The sequence below is a fragment of the Chelonia mydas genome, chromosome 6, assembly GCF_015237465.2.
Source record: "Chelonia mydas isolate rCheMyd1 chromosome 6, rCheMyd1.pri.v2, whole genome shotgun sequence".
Lineage (NCBI taxonomy): Eukaryota > Metazoa > Chordata > Testudines > Cheloniidae > Chelonia > Chelonia mydas.
Window position 1 is genome coordinate 116,418,261 of NC_051246.2, and position 20,086 is coordinate 116,438,346.

The 20,086-nt window shown below is 45.7% G+C and overlaps 1 protein-coding gene across 1 annotated transcript in view; it reads right to left on the reverse strand.

The window, feature by feature from the left end:
• LOC102941435 (NADH dehydrogenase [ubiquinone] 1 alpha subcomplex subunit 12-like) overlaps positions 1–19,311 on the reverse strand; it is a 35,119-nt gene extending 15,808 nt beyond the window's left edge. Inside the window, exon 1 of the mRNA XM_043549552.1 lies at positions 18,821–19,311. The gene's annotated coding sequence lies outside the window, so the exon portion shown is untranslated. The remainder of the gene's footprint in view (positions 1–18,820) is intronic.
• Positions 19,312–20,086: the final 775 nt, after the last annotated feature.

The following is a 20,086-nucleotide window of genomic DNA, read 5'->3' on the forward strand; positions in this document are numbered from 1 at the left end:
GTACTGTTTCCCCAGAGACTGCATACAATGCATGGGATGGGATATATGCTGGATTTGTACATTGACTACAGCAGTTCCAAGGTTTAGCCACGACACCCCAACCCAGTTTGCAGGCAGGACGAGCTGCACTGATACAAGTCACAATTCAAACCAGATCAGTACATTTGCCCTAGGGGCTTGCACCACAACTGCAGCTATACTGGTGTGCAAATCCCCTCCTGCCAGTATAGACAGGTGCTTACTAGCACCCCCACTACCACTTAGAGATGCCAACTTTCTAATGGCAGAAAACCGAACACACTTGCCCCACCTGTTCCTTCCCTGAGGCCCCGCCCCTGCCTCACCCCTTCTTCAAGCTCCCACCCCCACTCACTCCATCCCCCTCCCTCCATCATTCGTTCTCCTCCACCCTCGCTCATTTTCACCAGGCTGGGGCAGGGGGTTAGGGTGTGGGAGGGTGAGAGTTCTTGCTGGGGGGTGCAGGCTCCAGGATGGGGCCAGAAATGAGGGGTTCAGGATGCGAGAGGGGGCTCCGGGCTGGGGCAGGGGGTTGGCGTACGTGCGGGGGGTGAGGGCTCCAGGCAGCACTTCCTCATGCAGCTCCTGGGATGCAGCAACATGTCCATCCGGCTCTGCGAGCTGCTCCCACCCACAGGCACCAGCTCCCATTGGCCAGGAACGCACGGGGTGGGGGCAGCGCGTGGAGCCCCCATGGCCGCCCCTACACCTAGGAGCCAGAGGGACATGTCATAGCTTCCTGGGAGCCACGCAAAGCTGGGTAGGGAGCCTGCCTGCACCAGCTCCCAGACTTTTAACGACTGCTGACCGGAGCCGCCAGGGTCCCTTTTTGACTGGGCGTTCTGTTCGAAAACCGGACACCTGGCAACCCTACTACCACTATGTGAGTGAGACGAAGCTGGCGTTACATACTTGTTGAGGGGACCAGAGGTAGACTCAGAGATGCATAGATATTAAGGTCAGAAGGGACCATTATGATTATCTAGTCCGACCTCCTGCACAACACAGGCCACAGAATCTCACCCACCCACTCCTGCAATAAACCTCTCACCTATGTCTGAGCTATTGAAGTCCTCAAATCGTGGTTTAAAGACTTCAAGGTGCAGAGAATCCTCCAGCAAGCCTCCAGATAGGCTTAAGCTACACCCATTTGGTTTCCCTGTAGTATCGTGGCCATCAGCTGAGTGCCCCCTCATGGTCAGAGGTCCCTTTACAGCAGCTTGCCTGTGTTCTCTCTTTCCAGGGCCCCTTTAAGAACTCACTGTTCAAAGCTAATTGAAAGAAACAATCCCCACGAGGAGTCCCACTGCCTTTATCCCAGTTTCAGTCGAGCACGGCCCCTCCTCCCTGAGGATCATCTGTCTGTCTGCTTACTGGTATCCCCTGCCTGGAGTTTGACCTTCTCTACAAACTTCTTGGACAGTGCCTTCCTCCCGTTGACTCAGGGCCCTGCAGGTGCCTTCTTACTACCTCATGCAGCACCTACAGGACTAGGTGCAGTTTCTTAAACTCTCCCAAGTTACTAGCAACTTCCTGCTTTTTTTGTCCTGCGAACACCTGATTCAACCCAGATGTGGCTCATCCTGTTTTCAGGGCTGACTTAGCCCCAGGCTTGCCAGCCCCCTACACTTCGATTCCCTCAACTCATAATCAAGCCCAGGGTGTAGTGCAGAGGTGTGCAAACTATGGCCCTGGGCCACACCTGGCCCACAGGACCCTCCTGCCAGGCCCTTGAGCTCCTAGCAGGGGAGGCTAGCTCCCGGGCCCTCCCCTGCTGTCCCCTCTCCCAGGCAGCCTCAGCTCGCCACGCTGCCAGCACTCTGGGCGGCAGGACTGCGAGCTCCTGCAGGGCAGCACAGCTACCAGTCCTGGTGCTCTGAGCGGCATGGTAAGGGGGCGGGGAGCTGGGGGGTTGGATAAGGGGCAGGAAGTCCTAGGGGGCAGTCAGGGACCAGGGAGCAGTTGGATGGGGCAGAGGTTCTGTGGGGGGCTGTCAGGGGACAGGTAATAGGGGGTGGTTGGATAGGCATGGGAGTCCTGGGGGGCCTGTCAGGGGGCAGGGGTGTGGACAGGGGTCAGGGCAGTCAGGGGACGGGGGGTTGGATAGGGGGTAGGGTTCCAGGGGGGCGTTTAGGGGCGGGGGGTCACAGAAGGGGGCGGTCAGAGGACAAGGAGCAGAGGGTGTTGGATGGGTCGAGGGTTCTGAGGGGGGCAGTCAGACGGCGGGAAGTGGATTGGGGACAGGGGACAGGCTGTTTAGGGAGGCACAGCCTTCCCTACCTGGACCTCCATACAGTTTTGGAACCCCAATTTAGGGTGTGAATAGCTAGGAAAATGAAAACCTACAAATACATGCTAGAGTGGCCCCAAGCAGAAAGGTCCGATAATGGCTCCTGCTTTGCAGGCATGCCAGAGGGGGAAACAGGAAAGCACGATACTCAAACCTACATTTAATCTTTTCATACTACCAAATGCCATAATGCTGGCCATTGGCAAGGCGAGAGGGGATTTTCCTTAGCACTCTCTTCTCTGAAGGAGAAGAAAACAAATATTTCTGTTGTTGTGAAGGGGGAGCTTTAATACACAGGAGACGGGTGGCATGGCAGCACCTGAACACAGGAGACTGGTAATCCTGGCATCACAGGAGAGATGAGCAGCGTCGCAGGCTTTGAAGTACAGGACGACACAGCGTGCGGTTAAATAAAGTACTAGCACCAGGCCCTCAGCGGGTGCCAATCAGAGTAGCTTCCTCCACGTCAGTGGTGCTAGGCTGATTTACACCATCTGAAGCTTTGGCTCATGCTACTGGCCGCTCACTTGCACGTTCCAATCTTTTTTTCCCATTGTGATTAGCTGGGAAGGAGCGTCAGGCTCCCAGGGCACAGGTACAATAGCAGCAGCAAAAGGCTGCTGGGGCTGAGGAATAAAGCGTGCAAGCGTACACTGCCTCAGGAGGGGACAAACCAAAGGTGTGCACAAGGTTGCACCTATGTCAAATGTGTGTGTGTGTTTGGCTGGTTAATGTACAGAGCACGACCTCATTTCGCTGCATTTTACACTCTGCTAGAAGGAGCAACATGAGACCCTGCTGTCTTTCTTGATGGAGTTAGGGGATAGTTGTCTGTATTCTGGCAGCATTACTGTGATAGAAAGAAGTCATAATGGCAAAATATAACAATCAGAAACTTTACAGGTGTCTTCATGCTGCCAGGGCTCCCCAGGCACAGATCCACTTTTGAATGATCTACTGTTTTGTTTTTCTTTCATGCCGGCACAAGGTGATGAAATAACCAGGCAGGAAACTTTAGTTAATGGGTTTCTTCTTGGGAATTTGATGGCTGGGTTCTAAAGGAGTAATGGACTGGTCTCTAGGGCAGTGGCTCTCAACCTCTCCAGACTACTGTACCCCTTTCAGGAGTCTGATTTGTCTTGCATACTCCCAAGTTTCACCTCACTTAAAAACTGTTTGCTTACAAAATCAGACCTCACTATTACTAAAAAATTGCTTACTTTCTCATTTTTACCATATAATTATAAAATAAATTGATTGGACTATAAATATTGTACTTACATTTCACCGTATGGTATATAGAGGAGTATAAACATGTCATTGTGTGAAATTTTAGACTGTACAGAGTTTACTAGTGCTTTTTATGTAGCCTGCTGTAAACTAGGCATTTGAAGAGTTTCCAAACTATCCAAACCTCTTAGGTCTGCAAAACTGGAAGTCATATGATGGCAAGCTTTCTAGCAATATTTCAGCACTTGACCTCAGACCTTGATTGTCCCAAGCACCATTATATGGCATTCAAGAACAGGAAAAAGCTAACAGTCACAAGCCCCAGAAAAGTTTGGTTGAGGTTAGAGGTAGGAGGAGAGGGTTTGTGTGATATTGTTTCTTTTACGGGATGTCAGAGTATAGCCAAACCAGTTCACTCATCCTCATTCTGTATGCCCCAGTAGCAGCTATGGCTAAGGCCACGTCTACACTACCTGCCAGATTGGCGGGTAGTGATCGATCTATCGGGGATCGATTTATCGCATCTAGTATAGATGAGATAAATCGATCCCTTATCGCTCTGCTGTCGACTCCGGAACTCCACCAGGGTGAGAGGCGGAAGCGGAGTCGACGGGGGAGCGGCAGCCGTCGATCCTGCGCCGCGAGGATGTGAAGTACGTGATTCTAAGTTGATCTAAGATACGTCGACTTCAGCTATGCTATTCTCGTATCTCCCCCAGTGTAGACCAGGCCTAAGAGCACGTTGTCCCATGTGTGCCTGGCAAGAAGAACGCCCCATTTTCTCTCTGATTCAGGCCTTATCACAAATATCATAATGACGCAAATATCCATGAGATTGGATTGGAAATCAGAAATGGAAACTGGTGCACAATGCCATGGCCTGCTTATTAAGTGAAGTTTCATAAAAGGATTATATTACATCCATGCACCAAGATCTGCATTAGATTCCAGTACATTTCCAGTTAGAGTTAAAGGTGCTGGTTTTAACCTATAGGTTTTCAGAGAGATCACAAGTTGCTTTTGAAATTATACCCTGTGACTGAGTTCTCCAACTGTAAAATGGGATAATACTTCTTTCTCTGTCTTCTCTATTTGGATGATAAGTTCTTCAGTGCAAGGACTGGGTTTATGTTTTTGTACAGCACGGCCACAATCTCATGGGGGGGTAGGTGTTGTCATAATACAAATAATTAACAACAAGGGGCCCAGATGCTGAGAGATGACAGGCATAAATGGGATGCACCCAGTCAAGGTGTAAATACTGGGGCAGATGCAGATAGCGCTCAGGATGTGGTCCAGTGTAATTAAATATATTGTAAACAAAAGGATTAAGACACTTGTTCAAGGTAAAGGCCAATGACTCTTTGCCATTCCCTCTATCCACTGCAGAGAACTCCAGCAAACAAAGGTAACACAATAGTCCGTGGATTAATATGCATTTGAGGCAGGTACAATTCCTGACACAGGATTTTTTGCATTTCATACATCAGCAAGTCACAATACAAACCTTCACATGATGGAAACAATCTGTTTGTTCTTGGGTTTGGGTTTTTTTTTTTTGTTTTGTTTGGGGGGGGGAAAGGGGGGAGAGTGGAAAGGCAAAAGACCCAATTTGCTCGATATGTAGTGCATTACCTCCTCTTCTGCAATTGAGCCCATGTCAGTCCAGTGATGAAGGGACTGCTGACCCTGTCTATCCAATACCTAGACTCATTAACTAAAGCGTACTAGAGTCAGAGAGCTGAGCACCGTTTCTATTCCCTGTTGTGCATGCCCGCGTGCGCATGCCTATGGAGTCATTTACCCAGGAGAAAGCAATTCCAGGGCCAAGTAATCACAACCAAGTCATGCAGGCATATTGGGGTGAGTGACAATCTCTTTGCACAGCTAGCAGGGGAACATGCTGTAGCAACAGCAGGGCGTATGGCATTAGGTACTGTATGTGCAATATCTTTGGAAATTAATGCAGGATTTTCCAACTGTCGCAGCTTCATTTCAGAATGTAGCTGAGCTTTTTCTTAGCAAGATCAAATGTTTTTCATGTTACAATTAAACTCTCCCTTCTCCGTACCCCTTTGAGTTCTGGAAAGCGTGGCCTTCCTCCCACTTCCCATCAGGTCTCCCTACAATTTCTGATCTGCAACCTGTCTGAAAATTACCTTGAGCGTGGCCGTGACTGACCTGTAAACCATGCAAACAGCCTAGGAAGCTGCTTGTATTTGTTAACGTTAAAATTCAAAATAAATTTCAGCTAAGATGCTCCTGCGGAGATGCTCTTAGTGATTGTGAAAGCCAGACTGCGGATGAGCTATTGCCAGCAGGAGAGTGAGTTTGTGTGGGGGGGGGGGGGGTGAGAAAACCTGGATTTGTGCTGGAAATGGCCCACCTTGATTTTCATGCTTGTTGTAAGGAGAGTGGTCACTTTGGATAGGCTATTACCAGCAGGAGAGTGAGTTTGTGTGTGTGGTTTTTGGAGGGGGGTGAGGGGGTGAGAGAACCTGGATTTCTGCAGGAAATGGCCCACCTTGATTATCATACACATTGTGAAGAGAGTGGTCACTTTTGATGGGCTATTACCAGCAACAGAGTGAGTTTGTCTTTGGGGGGGCGGAGGGTGAGAAAACCTGGATTTGTGCTGGAAATGGCCCATCTTGATGATCACTTTAGATAAGCTATTACCAGCAGGAGAGTGGGGTGGGAGGAGGTATTGTTTCATGGTGTCTGTGTATATAATAATGATATTCTGCAATTTCCACAGTATGCATCCGATGAAGTGAGCTGTAGCTCACTAAAGCTCATGCTCAAATAGATTGGTTAGTCTCTAAGGTGCCACAAGTACTCCTTTTCTTACTGCAGCAAAGAAATTGAAAAGTTCATCTACTGTCTCTCTCCCTTTACTGAGCTCATGTGAGTGCAACGGATGAAAAGAGCCGTATGGCCAATTCAGGGCCTCCGTTAGCCCACAGCCGGGGATCATGTTGGTAAGAGGAACTTTATGATCAAACTTTTATTTTTTTGTCTCCATAATACTTTGTATGTGAACAACAGTCATCTTTGCCTTCAATGGAGATTGAATCAACTTCCTGATTCTGAAGGTTGTGAAGCTAAAAGACTGGACCACCAAATCCTGCGAAGGAATACAGATATGCCTGTACCCACTGAAGCCTAACTTCAGTAGCAGCCAAATTGGTTGAAATTACTATAAAGAACAGAATTATCAGACACTTATATGAACGTATTAGGAAAGAGTCAACACAGCTTTTGTAAAGGGAAATCGTGCCTCACCAACCTATTAGAATTCTTTGAGGGGTCAACAAGTATATGGACAAGGGTGAACCAGTGGAATAAAAAGCAAGTTTCAAATCGGCAAAATTTCCCACAAAATGGAAATTCTAGCTCCTACCCAGCTTTAGTCATTTATAACAAAAGATTGCCAATCGCAGTAACTCTGTGGGAGACAGAGGTAAATTGGGGTCTAAAAGGAGCGTGACAAGAGACACTTGAGAGGTATCCAAAAAAAGTGAGTAAATAATCCCCTCGGAAAAGTGAAATTTTTTTTAATTGTGAATGCTCCCTGCCATATTCTAGGTGTCAGAGCACATAGCAGGAAGTCCAGAACTGAGAGTTGAAGCCTGAATCAGACCTTTCCTTGACTCACTGCTGGCACAAAATAAATGAGGCAAATGAAAATTTTCCTCACTTCCCTAGAAAATAAAAGTACATATTGCAACCACTAAAATAGACCGTGCCACCAAATTACAATGAGCAGAGAATGTTCAGGCAGAAACAAAAACAAGTCATACACTCCAAAGGAAATACAGAGTGAGCATATATGTACGAGAGAGAGAGCGCGAGCGCGTGCATAAGGGATTTGTAGATTCTGTACAATCAACTGAGGGTGAGAGAAAACTACCCATAGGCAAGGAAACCGCCGGCCCACTGGCTTTGGTTCGACTTTCCCATTACCCTACCTGTGCTCCCAGTGACTTCATTGGGAGAGTTAGGCCAACAGGAAGCATTTTTGAAAATCCAACACTAAATTGCACAAGCTACATGCACAAACACAAAGCAACTGTCCCTATCTATGAAGAGATTTTGCCATAACCCAATTAGAAGACCAGGGGGAGTGGGCAGTGGAGAAACCCCTCCACCTAATCAGCAGAACTGAAATCCAAAGTCATTGATCCTTCCATCATCACGATAAACATTCAAGTTTGTTGAATGCCTGGCCTACACTAATATTTTGTATTTCTATAGTGACTTCCACCCAAAGACCTCATTAACATTTTGAAACCATGAAGTGGCTCTCCCCTTGATTCTTAGTTCAAATGGCTATGATAGCCTTATTGAGAAGCATATATTATTATTACATTATATTACATTATTTAAGAAGTTGCTGTGTGACTCAAGAAAATATTGATATCAAGAGCACTCACTCCTCTTTTACAGATATGAGGCCAAATGTTGTCAAATCCATAATGTATTTCTGATTATTCAGATTGGCCTCTGATCCTTTTGCTTCCCATTTGACACACAACCTTGCAAAGTGCAGCATGCAGACTCATTGCTGAGCCTACATTACCACCCGTGACATCTGTGGAGCTCAGTACACACGTAGCTGTCTGCCCACACACTATGGTATCAGGGCCTACATGGCACCATGAAGTGCCAGCCAACCAATAGTCCCCTTAGGACATCGGGAGCAACCAGTGAGTTAGCTTGACTTATAGTCTTGATTGGCACTTCAGCAAGTGTATCCCAGCCTTCCGCTACACTGAGGGAAAAGTGCGTTAAGAAAGTGTACTGAAGAATGAAATTTGTAAAATATGTTAAGTAATTTTATGTAGTCTCCTCTCCAGTAGAGTCATATGCTTAGCTTAACCTAATATCTGAAAGCCGCTTCAGGGGGCATATTTTGTTGGTCAGATTCACAGCTGCACCTGCTTCCGTTTGCGCCCAGAAGCATGGGTTCTGAATGCTCCATTTTGGAGGCCATCTTGAGATCACTGGAAAATTTGGTGCCTAATGTGTTAAAAACTGGAGTTGACTCTGCAGGCTACTGTCATCAGACATTCCATTTCTTTTTTCATGTAGACTTTAAAGAAATCGGTTTGCAAGACAACATGATGTAAAACATTCAGATCAGACATAACAGCTGATTAATTTCACCTAGTGTATTGGCTGAACTCTTGCTGATTCACAGCACTGTCTGTCTGAGATCACAATGACTAATTAAAAAAAAAAAGCTAAGGCAGGCTTCTAAAGTCTGCAAGCTGTGGAGTGCCTTGGAGGTATTTAATTGCTTAGTTTTGCAAGATAAGAGAGTAGTCACACTGCTACCTGTCCTGATTAAATCAGAAACATTTGAAATACTCTTCCTTTCGAGAATGAGCTACAGAAGATTTACGACAATGTAACAGAAAACGAGCACAATCCAGCTGAGTGCAAAGGGTTTATTAAGAGGGAAAATTGACATATCAAACTTGAAAAATGGATCCCTCCTCTGATTACACCCATGTCACTGTTTAGATGGGTCGATGATCATCCTTTGGAACCGATCATCTGTGGACAAGTGATTCTTAAATTGTAGACCAAACTGTAATACTCTACAGCTGGTAAGAAAGTATTTACTATAGCTGAGTGAATAATTTTATGGCAAGGCATTTAATTTATCTGATGAATGTAATCTCTTTTTTCATGAATTGTCTGCGAGATATTTGAAGTTCTTCACCAACTGATTCAGATAAATCATTCCTAATCTGTTGCTCATCTGCAACATGCAAAACTGAAGCTGTGTTGGTTAGTTTTGGTTGGAAACACAGGCCACAAAGGATGTTTCTGGCCCCTCATAGGACAAGTGTAACTCTTGGAATGGAGGTTCTACTTCAAGAGGACTGCTTGTGAAAGTGCTACTCAGCATCAACACAGGTTGCAAAATTGGAGCCAGGAGTACATAATTTACTACTTTAGTCTTATTCTCCGCAGTGAGAATTAGTCATTTTGGGACCCACGTGATAGAGCAGATATACCCAGTAATAGAGCTACTATGTACATATTTATCAGGTAATACTGCAGGTCATCATGTGTCTCTCTGCCCCCAGGTGCCAATAGCAGCAAAAGGACTTGGCTCAGAGTGCCTAGAGGTTCTTTTCTAAAATAATTACGACTATGCCTCGAGCCACCACCCCGAGCTGGACTCTTACTTCTAGCTCTGGGAAATTAAAAAATAACCTCCCTGGTCATCTTTGCAGGTTGTTTTTCTCTGCTCTGAAACACTCTGGAGCCCTTGGGAACATGGAACCACAAATGCTTTTTCTTGGGGGGAAGGGAAAAACCAAACAAGAGAAAAATAACCATCTAAACATTTACATGTAATAAAATGAGCAAAACCCAAACCCTGTGCCAGGAGTGTGGCTAATCCCTCAGTTCTAATGTATGAACTGTCTGGCTTGTTGAGGTCCAGCATGCATAGTCCCACAACAATTCCCATCCACCTAAAACGCCTCTCACAGTTCCACTCAGACTCACTGGTCACCATGGGTGACCGTTCTCTGCCTGTCTGCTCTGGTCCAGAGATGTCCACACCACCATGTTCCACTCGGATGTGTGGCTTCCTGGTCCTGCTCTGTGACAACAGTTCTGTCACTATTAGTCTGGTCACACCTTACTACACATTTACTCTGCATCGCTGCAAGCTGTCAGGGAACTGCCAAGTCAGCTCTGTTGGCCCAGTGCAGGATCTGAGAAGGGGGCAGCCATCAAACTAACAAACATGTCCCCTTTAAGAAGGCCTCCACACCAACCTTGGCCATCAAAGCTCCTAATTTCCTCTATATTTCAGGAGGCAGACAGGCTTCCTCCCTTTTTCTTAGGTGCCAGGTCAGGAGAGTAGCAGTTTCACCAAGTTTATAAGGCCCTTTCCTCAGAGCCTTGAGACAGAGCAACCAAGCTTACAGTAAGAAAAACCAAGTCTCTAGCTAGGCCCACATCAGGCTAGAGACTGTGGACTTGCAACCAGTACAAGCCAGAGTTGCTGCTTGTCCCCTGTTTAGCTTCCTCCTCCTGTTTCTATATCCCAGACCCAGAGTGGGGAAGGGCTCCTTGATTGCATCCAAGCTATTGTGAGCTCCAGACTGTTTCTTAAAGGCAGGGCCAGCTCTAGAATTTTTGCCGCCCCAAGCAAAAAATTTTTGGCCACCCCGCTTTTTTTTCATGCTGGTGCCTAGAGCTGGCCCTGCTTAAAGGGATAGGACACCCTACCACAGGCCCTGCTGCAAAGCCAACTCTGTGCTGTGCCACTGCCAGTTCAATCTGCGCCTGTCCAGTCCCCCACAATCACTGTGGGCCCAGATCAGAGTCTCCAGGTGGGAAACTCTAAGCAAAAAGCACAAAACACTTAGGGTCTCTGCAGACTGAGGAGCTCACTGGACTGTTAATTTTGATTTTCAATAAAATTTGGAACACTGGGGAAGTTCCAAAAGTCTTGAAGAAATGTGCCAATATTTAAAAAGGATAAATGGGATGACCCAGGTAATTACAGGCCTGTCAGTCTGACACCAGTCCCGGGCAAGGTAATGGGGAGGCTAATATTGAACTTGATTAACAGAGAATGAATGGAGGGTAATGTAATTAATGCCAATCAACATAGTTTTATGGAAAATACATCCTGTCATACCATCTTGATTTTTTTTGGTGAGATTACAACTTTGGCCGATAAAGGTAGCAGTGTTGACGTAATCTCTTTAGACTTCTGTAAAGCATTTGACTTGGTACCACATGATATTCCTATTAAAAAACTAGACTGTAAAATTAACATGGCACACATTAGATGGATAAAAGCTGGCTAACAGACAGGTCTCAAAATGTCATTTTAAATGGGAAATCATCATTGAACAGGTGAGTTTCTAGTTTTTGGCCCTACCTTATTTAACATTTTTATTAACAACCTGGAAGAAAACATAAAATCAATCATCACAGATAGAGAGTCACTTTATCTTGCACAATTCCTCTGCCCTTTTACCAGTATAGTCACAGTAACAATCAGAATGTAGACAAATTCCAGATAAAGCAACACCACACTGAATACAGAACTCTGGGTAAGCAACTTTATAATTCATGTCAATGAGGCTGGCCCTAGCTAGCTTTACACCTGTAGAGGGAGCAGAGAGAGTTTCATCCCTCTAATCCTTCTAACTCTGGGGTTTGCATCACAGAGGCCAAGAGTAATTACGGTGTATACTATTTTGCCATGATTTAGCTTCTAATTCAGCAGTCCCTCCCTACTCAGCAAAGCACGCCCAGTTTTTGACAAGTGCTTAATTCCCATATGCTTAAACCTCAGCATGTGCCTAAGTGTTTTGCTGACTAGGGATGGACTTAAGCACACATGTAACTGCTTTGCTGAACTGGGGCCTGAAAGCCTTGTGAACAAGCCAGTTTTCATCTTGGGCAGTGTTTCCCTCCAGTTTAAAACCCTCCCCCAAGGGCATTCTAATTGCTGTACATTTAATTAATCAAGTCTGCTCTCTTCTCACCTTCTAAGTCTACGTCCTTCCTTCTGTGCACAGAGACATGCAAAACTCAGTTGTCACCATCTCATAGCATTCTTTTCTACAGGACAGTCAAACATGTCCTGTCTGGCCTAGCCCTGGTATCACGGGTGGAATTGTTCTCTGGAATGCTAACGAGCATGTCCAGAATCAGCACAAGGCCCCTGAGCTGTTTCACTGCCCCCATGTTGTGTTTTCGTCTCCCTTATCAAACATTATCATCTCCCACAGCAGTTGGGTACACAGTCAGGCTGTGTGTTCATACAGGCTTGTTGGTTCTTCTAAAATCTGTTTGTTCTTTTCTCACTTCCTTTCGCTGATTTAATCTTCTAGAGAAGCTGGGCTTTGGAACAGGACCCTGGTTACAAGCTGCTGGAATAGCCATGTACTTTTATGAGATCCAGTTCAGAGTTTTTCCCTTTCTCCTGTTGAGACACTTAGGTACTTGTCTTGAGATGACAGCTGGAATCAAAGGTGGTGCTTTCCCAGTACCTTTTGGGAGAGGATTGCCTCAGCAATGTGTGGTTGGTTCTTTTAATTAAATTCACCCCATGGCACACAACATATTTCATGTCTTTTTCACTGCCCAAGGATAAACTTCCCCAGCTCAGGAAATTTTGCGTGGGAAGCAAACCGGATTTTTGATGCTTAGTACCAGGAATGTACGTTATCTGTGACATATCTAAGAGCCACAAAAATGATTCAAGGGCTGGGAAAAAAGACTTACAGAGAGAGACTGAAGGCGCTCAATCTGCTTAGTTTATCAAAGAGAAGATTGAGTGGTGAGTTGATTTGTACAAGTACCTTAACGGGGAGAAAAATACCAGCTACTAAAGGGGTCTTTAACCTAGCAGAGAAAGGCATGAGAAGCAACAGTGGCTGGAAGTTAACACAAGACAAATTAGAAATAAGGCACAAGTTTTTAACAGTGAGGACGATTAGCCACTGGAACAAACTACCAAGGGAAGTGGTGGATTCACCAAGTCTTGATATTTTCAGATGAAGACAGGATGCATTTCTGGCAGATATGTGTTAGTGAAAAATTAGTTATTGGATTCAACAGTGTGAAATTCAATGGCCTGAAATTCAGATGAGCTAATGGTCCCTTCTGGCCTTAAATAAATAAATAAAAATCTATGAATCTCTGGTTCTTGACATTTATCCATGAGGATCAAGATGTATTTGGACTCCCCAGGGAAAGGCCTGAATTTTAGTTAGCTTGCAGACAGAAATGAAGTGGGATATGTTTATTTAAATCACCTGAACTTTTCTACTTCTATGTGAGCGGATCTCTCCTTATGCGTCACTGAGTGGTGTTGAGTTACCAAATACAGAAAGTGGTTCCCCAAGTGCTGACCAGTTTCCATCAAGGCATGTGTTGGGAGGGCGGTTTACAGCCATAAGTGGCCTGGCACTGGTGAAATTGTGATCATTTGTTTGTTAGGTTGCTGCTGACAGTCAGAGTGCTTGACCTTGCCCACCTCCCAGGATCTTCAGGGCCTGCTCAGTGGCTTTGGACTTCCATCATAATTGTGCAAACACTCTTGTGGCCCAGAGTCCATCTGAAGGCCCCAGGAGCAAACAAGCCACCTCCTCACGGAGGGATCAGAGTGGAAGGAAAGGAATTGCATTCCACCAGGCTGCTGCTTTCCAAAACCTGAAAGGTTAGAAGTCGCCAAGCAGTCTGTTGGGCTCAAGAGAATCACCTACCCACATGGTAGAGACAACAATTGCATTTCACTGGAGCATTTTGCTGGAGCTGGTACAGGTTCACTTTGTCTCTCAGATCCAGAGGAGGGCTGTTGACTTACCAATCAAGTAAGCAGTTTTGGTTTCCCAAACCCATCAGAACACAAGGCACAGGGGCTTCTGTCAAACTGCCACAAGCAATAGGAACCCAGCAAGCCCATTAACCCCCAGTACCTGCTCAATAACCAATCAATTCAAAGCCATTATGGGAGGGAGGGAGACTTCCATTTTTGAAATTTTTTCCGTGATAGTTTAGCATCGCCTGATTGAAGGACAACTTCACCACCTCAGCAGAAAGTCCCCAGCACCAGCTCTGCATTCCCCCCAGCAAGATCAAGCCTTATCTTTCATTTCATACAGTTTGAATGAAGTACAGGAACCTCTGAACAAAAGCTCACGAGACAGATTACGTCTAATAGTCATTGCCCTGTGTTGGGGTGGTGTGAAGCCAAATCATTGGGAATTTCAAGCTAGAGAGAGTACACACTTGCAGCCCCCCACACCCCAACATGTGTGCTTGAAAATCCAGAAGTGGAGGAGGACAGGCCCGCCGACTGGGGGTGGGGGGACAAAGGGGGCCGGGCAATTTAAAAGGGCCTGGGGGCCCCCAGCCACTGCAACAGTAGCGGTGGCGGCTGGGAGCCCCAGGCCTTTTTAAATCACCTGGGCGTGCCGCAGGGTGGTACCAGCAGAGGCAGCCGGGCAGGCATTTGGAAGCTCTGGCCGTGCCGGAAAAGTGCTCCCAGCAGCCGCGTGCTGAGCACCAGCCTGTACAGGCGCAGCACCCCAAATGTCAGGCGGACCTTTCTAGGGGGCCCATTGACTGTTCTGCCCTGGGCAGAGCCGTCCCTAGGGTACGGCAAATCGGGGCGACTGCTCCAGGCCCCGCAGGCAGGCATGATTGGCCAGCACGGTTGGTCCCGGAAGTGACTGATTCATCACTTCCACCCTGAGCCCAGCACCCTCCTAGGGACAGCACTGGCCCTGGAATTACTGTCGGCGGGCCTGGAGGAAGATATGGCTGAAATGAACTTCTTCCTCCCATTTGTCCCAGGAAGCATATATCCTATTAAAGAAAAAGCAAAACAAAGAAACATGGGTACCTGACATATTAATGCAACTGATCTCAGAGCTTAGCCAGTTCCTTTGATTGCATTTCTCAAGACACTAGGGTTCCAAATTGATATCAGCAATGAGAATTCACATTTTCCCCTTACAAAGAGAAATTCAGCATTTGTTTGCAGTGATTCCTGCCCATCCCAAACACCAGGTCATGGCCTGAGCTTCCCTAAGAATGGTCTGGGGGCCTCAGTAGCCTCTCAGGCCCTAAAATATCCCCCTGGTCCCATCCCCATCATCCTCGACATGCTGGTGTATGCAGAGAGTGCCACTGAGCGATGCACTGAGCTGTTCCTGGAGGTCACAGCCCCATTAGCTCCCTCCCAGACCTGTCCCTTTCCAAACCGTCTTGCTATCTGGAGCGGGATGATGCTAGCTTCCACAAGACCCAGGCTCAGAGAGGAGGGGACAGCCCTGGACCCTCAGTGCAGCACAATGTCTGCATCTCAGGATCAGCATCTTATTTATTCATATTTATTTACAGAAATGTGCCTATTATGCTAATTTGATGGACAGAATTAAACAAGTGGACTCCACCAGATTAATTACTGAACCTCACCACAGCAAAAACATGGCCCTCAAGAACAGAACTAGAAGTAAATTTAGCAGCTGTTGAAATCGGATCACAACAGCTTCCATGGGCAAAGCATCTCTGGAGACAATTTGCTTCCACTAGACTTAACTGCCAGGCATGTTCTCTGGAAACTGCCTGGCCTCCATCCTACAAAGGACTGGGGCGTGTGCTAAACTTCACTCACTCTGAGCACATCACTTGATGTCACTGGAACGGCTCACAGGACATAAAGCTAAGCAATGTGTGCGAATGTCTGCAGGCTCAGGGCCCTGGCTAGCCTTCCACCGAATATATAGCAATAGGAAAGCTAGTATAGTGCTGCAGATATTTATGTACAACAACAGATGATGGTATGTAAAACCCATCTAAACCTCTTAGAGCAACCAGAGCAGCATTATCACAATGAAAATGTAGAGAAGGCAGAGCCCGCACGTCGTAACAGAGAAGCAAAATGGTTTTATATGCGCTTACAAAACCCATGGAGCGTTTTCTTTCCAGACCTGCACTCGAAAGCAGCCCAACTGGAGCACAATTTTTATCACCCCCAAAACGACGATTCTCTTTCTATTTTTAAATCTAACTTCATCACAATAGCACCAATATTTCTCTCTTAACTCCCAGGCATATTTACAGGGAGCAGGATATGCTGCCGGGTATCTCTGCTGCCACACGATTCGTGTTATTTTTCAGTTCCTCTCTCCCGGGTTGATCTTGGCAACAGATCATAAAGCGTGTGAAGCTCAACATAAACTGAAGCCATTGTTACTCAGTCTCCCAGTCCTCAGCTCTGGAACAACATTTCCCCAAGCACCTTCAGCTGAATTGTTACTTTGTCCCCCAGAGTCTATTATTCTATTTCTACTTAACTATTTACTTGGCCTCCGCGGAGGAGCCAAAACAAAATGCTTCCTCTTTCTCTGCTTCATTTACACAGCGCTTTACAAAGAGTCTAGGTGACAGGGCATTAAACAGCCACATCGCAGGGGTGGTGTAATGTCACATGCTCCAAGCTGACAGAAAGGGGTGGTATAAAAACATGGAGATATTTAGAAGAAGAACCCAAAATTGCATTTGTCATGCAGAAAAAGACACAAGGGCAAATCTGGTGAGATCCCTGCAGGGGAGCATGTTTAGGGGCTCCTTAGCCTTCTGCACTACTAATGGACGATAGATGGTTTTGAGTAGACACAGTCACACATGGTGGGTTCCTAGCATTTTTGTTTTTAAGATGGCAGCAGAAATGGGGCTATTTATGCACAGAAACAAGCAGACAATTGCTCAACCATCAGCTGTGGTCAGCATCCTGTGGGTGCAGCTGATGTTGGGGGGTGGTTGACTTTCTGGAATCCTGGGGCCAGTTCGTCCCGAACATAGTTTAGGGCAGCTCCAGGGCTGGTCTAAACCACCTGGCAGACTCTAGCCCCAAGACGTTATTCAGCAGACTTCAGCAGGGCTTCCCTGAGTGCAGCAGTGTTCCAGCCGTGACACCACCCCTCTGGGAACTCCCACCTACACGGGAGAGGACGGGTAGCGGGGACAGGAGTTATGCTTGTGCTACAGCTTCTGAGGACAGCACTACACCCAGTCTTGCTTCCAGCTGGAGCTGTAACTGGACTGGAGCAGAGCTCAGCAGACGGTTGAATTCCACCTTTGCTGTAACTCCTCTTCCCACGGGAAAGGGGCTTTATGTTTAAAATGTCTTTAGAGGCAGTAGTTTGTAAGGCACTGTGTGCTTTAACTTTACTTACTCTTCCTGAGGTGTCACAGTCGGGCTCGTGACATTGTAGATGAAAGTCTCCAAGATGCACGTGCAGAAACAGATAATAAATGGAACTCAATGGAAGTTTTACCATCAATGTCAATGAGAACAGAATCGGCCCCTACATCAGTTGGCAACCCTCCTTATCAACATGTATTTGCATTTCCTTCTGGTGCTGTTTTTCGAGGGCTATTCATGGGACAGAGCTGTAGAAAACAAACACTGTTCCTTTCTTCACTCACTGCCACCCTGTTATCTACTGCAGAGTGTTACTCCAAACCCCTTTCTCTCTAGAGAAAGGAAATGCACTGGAGATGGAAATAGTACAGAAGATACAACAACGTACTCAACATTATTGTTGAAAGCTCTTACAGAAGATTAGGCTTCCTGACAGCATCTCTAATAATTAGCAGCATTAGGAAAGCAAAACAAGATTGAGGGGCAGATTTTTCTCATTGACACTGCTGTAAATCCAGAATAATCTCTTCAAAAGAGTTGGTAGGGGAGTAAAGGATCCCAAGAGGTGAACCTTGACAATCAAATGTAATAAATTACAGGTAGTTATAGTGGAAGAGATAACGGCCGTTCTCTAAACATAAGCCCACATGGGAAGATCACTGCCAAAATCACACATTGTATCCCCCTTGTAGAACTGACACTGGAGTTAAGGTTTCCAAATCTCCTGTTACTATCAAAGTACATTTGGGTTTAGATGCAAATGTTCAATATCCATTAAGATTTGAATAGCAGCAGAGAAAAATAGCCAAACATACAAGCACTTAAGTTTGATTACGGTAGGCAGCTTTTGGTTACTGTCCTGTATGGAAAAACCTGCTGTCATAATTCAAAGTAATATATCCGTTAAGGTTCTCATTCACAGGGCCGGATTTTCAGTCAGTGTAAACCAGCCTAACATCACTGAGCTCAACAGAGCTACACTGATTTATCAGATCTGGGCCCTCATATCTGGAATTCCAGTAGGTTAGTTCATTTTCCCAGAGAGCAAGGTTTGTCTCATCACCTCGGGGTAGCTTGGAGTTTCACACCTTTAATTTGGTAATCTGATGGAGAAAGGATCCGGTGGAATCTGAAAATTTATCGCAAGAATCTCAGGTATATATGTGAAGAAGAAAATGAATTACAACTGCTGCAACATCTAGGAGGAGATTTCTACCATGAGCCCCACTAAAAATCTAGGCAATGTTGTTTTTTACAGCTGTATTTACCCCTAATTTTGATCTTCTGAAATATATACATTTAAACGTCAAGTAAATAATAATCCTAAAATTAACCTAGCAAAATAGAACTGGGTTTAGGTCACATTTGAAAATCAATTTTGTAAAAACATCCAAACTTGTAAAAAAATTCAAATCAAACTTTAAATCAATTGTTTCTTTCTAACAGAGCTTCAATGACTATGAAAGACTAGCTTTATTTAAACTGCCTAGGAAAAGGCAGGGCAATGACCTTCTTTAGAGATGTTATCCAATGACTTTGAAGAAGTTAAAGGAATAATCCAAACTAGAACTCACAGGGCACATACTGTGCATGCATTCACTGGGACAGCAGTGAAGGGAGAGATCTGTAGGGTTTGATTCTCATCTCCACACTAAGGCACTATGTTGATTTGCTCTCCCTCCCCCCTTTAAGGTCCCTTTATATGGCGAGAGCAGTGTAAAGAGACTCAGATCTATAGAAGTTTATGGTGGACAGTACAACCTGAAATAGAGTTGAATTCCCCTTCTCTAGACATCTGCTGGGGATAGCCAGACATTTACACTGTATTAGTTACAATTGCTACTAGCAGTGGATAATGCCTTTAGGTTACTATCTGCAGCAGGGCTTACCTAATCTGGTTTCCCTTGCCTCAGATGTCCTTTTCCCCCAGTGAATCAAACTCCATATTGCAGACGTTTTCACTATACCTCTCCCCTGGTGAGAATCTGGCTTGTTAACAGAAGAACATTTAAGTAACAGCATATTTCCTACTGGATTCCAGTCCTTGGTGCAAGGTTTTTAGTCCTCCCCCATCTGGGGGCCTGGTGCCTAATCACATGGTTTCCTCCCAACAAGCCTGGATCCTAGTCACAGGATTCCTTCCATCACCTGACTGCTAGTCTGAGTAAACTAGTTAGAGGTGAGGCTGAATGCATGACTCCCTTAAAAGCTAGCTGACCTATGACACTGGCTGTTACAGGCCAGTAAGCCCAACTTTAGTACCAGGCAAACTGGCTGAAACTAACGTAAAGAACAGAATTATCAGAAACAGATGAACACGATTTGTTGGGGAAGATTCAACATGACTTTAGTAAAAGGAAATCATGCCTCACCAATCTATTAGACTTCTTTGAACAGGTCAGCAAGCATGTGGACAAGGGTGATCCAGTGGCCATAGTGTACTTAGACTTTCAGAAAGCCTGTGGCAGGGTCCCTCACCAAAGCAAAGGAAGCAGCTCTTAAGCAAAGGAAGCAGTCCTGGGATAAGAGGGAAGGTCCTCTGATTGATCAATAACTGGTTAAAAGTTAGGAAACAAAGGGTAGGAAAAAATGGCCAGTTTACACAGTGGAGTGATGTAAATAGCAAGGTGCCCCAGTTATCTGTACTGGAACCTGGGCTGTTCATAAATCATCTTGAAAAAGGGTAAACAGTGAGGTGGCAAAATTTGCTGATGGTACAGAATTATTCAAGATAGTTAAGTTCAAAAAAGGTTGCAAAAAGAGTTACAAAGGGATCTCACAAAACTGGGTGACTAGGCAACAAAATGGCAGATAAAATTCAATGTTGATAAATGCAAAGT